Consider the following 3,551-nt stretch of genomic DNA (forward strand, 5'->3'; position numbering starts at 1 on the left):
GATGTTGTCAATGAAGTTTAGTGCTATGTCAGTTTTATGTTGCAGGATAAACATAATATCATGGTGGAAGATGTTGACAGAGCTTGTCCACTCCTGGGGCAATGTAGTGAGATGCATAGAGCCAAGGTGGATGTCAATAGTGGTAACATCATGTGAGGAGATGTCCAGAGTGTGCTGATCATAGCCAGATAGCAAGTCAATACCTGTATAGATGCTATAGCTGGCTGCATGCTCACAGTATTAGTCTGAGAGAGAAGGTTGTCCAGTAGTCTGTATGGTATGTCTGTTCATTTCATCTGGGTTGATGATGATCCTAATCTTCTCATCTTTCTTCGAAACACAGAACTACTGTGTCCAGTATGAGCTGTCAGAAGGTTCTCAGAGATCTTAGCACATCTTTTCTTCTACTTATGCAATAACTTGATTTTGGATGCCTGGAGGCATAGGAATAGATTGGTGTGCCCAAGGTTCATGTTTGACAAGTGGGATGATAACCAAGCTGACATAGTCATCTTGTAGATGACCATGTTCTTCATTGGTAAATGTGATAGCATCTTGATTGTATATCAGAATATTGACTGCCAAACAGCATTCCTCTGGCTATAAAAACTCATTTGTCAAGATTCCAAGCATATCTAGATGTTGGTGTGTGAGGCAGGAAGATAGTTGGAAGTCAGTCAGGAAAGGGGATAGCAGTGGCAAGAATAAGAGGGGATCTTTAGAGAATTGTCTTTGGATTTTTGCATGTTTAGACAGAGTAGCAGATATGGGATTGGCTTTCTTGTCCATGCTTTTGTACAGAAGACAATGTGTATCTGTATTGAATGTGAAGATATCAGAAAGTATATGGTTGGTGAATGCATAAGTTTCTGTGATTGCCAGATCTGCATTTGGTTCTTTGTTTAGGCAGGCATTCAGGTTCTGCCACCATTCCTTCACCACATCGTCCAAGGTGTTCAAGATGCTAAATGTCCTTCCTGCTGGTCATTCCTGTTCCTTTGCCACTATTTTTCAATGCTGAGGGTTGGTGATAGCCAGTTTTCAGATCTTGATGGTCACTCTGGTTGCTATTTCTCACTTCTGCAGACAGACTGCTCTCTGCTATAGGCAATCCAAAAGGACATGGTAGAGAGCCTTCAGGACTATAAAGGCATGTGCAACAGTTGTCAAGCTATCAACTACAATCTCTAGCTTCTCAGCACATCCAAGGAGTTTGTCTTATGCATCTGCTGCTGTTTCCATCACCATGCTCCTATGCCTATTAATGTTGAGGCTATATTCTTCTGCCAGGTTCTGGCAGATGACCACTATTCCAGAGCCCTCATCTAGCAGGGCAGGTTCTGGTTGTTTCTCAGCAATGGTGATATTTATGGTGTGCAATGGCATGGCATATTCAAGTATGGGAGGAGTGGGAATGGCCTGAGTAAGAGTGGTTGTTGCCTGGGTCGGTACATGACTCATCTTCTCATGTGTTATAGCTTCTTTTGCCAAATCTTTGCTGATAGCATATAGATCTTGTACTGGAAGTGTGATGGGTGTGTCTAGAATCTTCTGGTATACTTGAGAAACAGCTGTTGGATCATCCAATAAGGAATCATTTCTATATGCAAGCTGGTATTCATTTGGTAAGGGAGCTTCTTCTCATATTTTCTGGTCTGAATTTCTTTTGGTAAATAAGGCTTTTTCATTCTTCTTCTTCTGGGTTGTCATTGCTGCTATTCCTATGCATTTTTTGGAATTCTCTACATTGACATTGGTACATTCCATCCTAAGGAAACCCCATCAGATATTATCACTTTCTTTGGTGAACATAGCAACATGTGCAATGTCAGGCTTGTCATTTACTTCTTCTATAAAAGCTATCGTGGGGCACTCAGGACCTTTGTCAATTACTGTGCAGTCTAAAAATCCCATGAGGCAGGCTGAGTGGTCAGAGGATTGGGAGCAGACTGGAGAGTAGTTAGAGAGGGCAGTGGTCTGCCAAAGACTCCATCAACAGTGGCCTTCAAGCATGTGTGCTGCTGGGCATGATGAATGGGGCTACCATCATGGAAACAGAACCTTTGGTTTACAAGGATGATATGGCTGACCTCAATGCAGAGTGGAATCCAGGTGCAGTCAGCTACAAAGTGGTTAGGCTTGCCACAGAAGAAACAGCCAGCAAGTCATGCAGGGAAGGGGGATGTGTTCTGAGCCTGCAATGCAGGATTCTTGAACTGGTATGTTGTTGCAAAAGTCGAACCAGTCTGGGGGGCTAACAATTAAACCAGAGGCTGCAAGGCTATCTGAAAGGCAGCAGCCTGAGTGAGCAACAGTTTCTCTAGGGCAGCTTGAAGGTCATCAACAGTGGCTCCAGCCACTTTCTTGGTGTGAGTATCTGAAGAGTTTTTGACTAGGGCAGGGCTATCACTGTCTGAATCCATGTCCTCACTGTCAGAGGCAGTAGCTTTCTTCTCTTTTCAGTGGTGTGAATGAGTCAGAAGGCTGTCTGAGTCTGAGTCAGTATCATAGATGGCAGATCAGAGCACCCAATAGCCTGCCTCCATTATATTTTTGATGGAGAGGAATTCATCACAGTCTCAGCTAGAATCGACATGACAGATGTGGTCCTCTATACACTTCCTAGTGCAACAGTCAAAGCCCTTCCAGAAGATACACTGCTCTTCATTTTCAGCTATGACTCCCTTCTTGCACAAAGCTTTGGCTATAGGTTTGAACTGGCAGTGGTAGCACTCTAGATCCTTGATTTTAGACATCTTGTAGTAGTGCTATTTCTTGGCAAGGTTCTGGAACTCACATAGGGAGTGTTTATGCTGTCAAGAGGTGTAGAATTCCTCAGTAAGGTCAGCTTTGAACATGTGCCAATTATATTTAGCCAACTCATCATTATAGCTATCAGATGTTTTCTATAGGTATTTAGCTTCTGAATCAGCATAGTGTAGGATTGCATGAATACATTCATTGTCTGTAAGAGCATGCAACTTTGCAAGATGATCAAATTCATCTAAGAAGTCATCTAGCTCATCAAGATCCAGTGACAAGAACCTGGAGGCCTCTTTGAAATGTGGTGTTGGCATTATGCCAATCCCAGAAGGTGTATGCATGGCAGGGGCAGAGGCAGCAGTAGCAGTGGGTGCAGTAGCAGTAATAGGTGTGGTCATGGTAGTAGTGGTAGAAGCAGCAGATAGTATTATCAGCAGTGGTGATACTGAGAGAGGGGTGGGTGTATCAGTGAAACAAAAGTGCTGTAGTCTGGCTGGAAGGGTAGAAGGGGTGCCCACTGATGTGCTTGGTAACAGCTAAGTGACTAAGAGAAGTGAATGAGGAATGAACTCTCAAACACCAACATCTAACCACTCAATACACAATCACCAAATACGGTTGAGGTCGGTTGTTTTGAGTACGATAGAAGCACTCTTGCAGTCTTAAGTAAAATTGAAGAAACAGTCAATAAAGACAGTTATTTAACTCTATCTTGCTTTCAAAGATGCAATACTCGTGAGAGTAGTTTATAGCAATGTTTAAGTATAATTAGGACTTAGAATCAACAC

Source organism: Guyanagaster necrorhizus, assembly GCF_019112545.1.
Source record: "Guyanagaster necrorhizus MCA 3950 unplaced genomic scaffold BT62scaffold_19, whole genome shotgun sequence".
Taxonomy (NCBI): domain Eukaryota; kingdom Fungi; phylum Basidiomycota; class Agaricomycetes; order Agaricales; family Physalacriaceae; genus Guyanagaster; species Guyanagaster necrorhizus.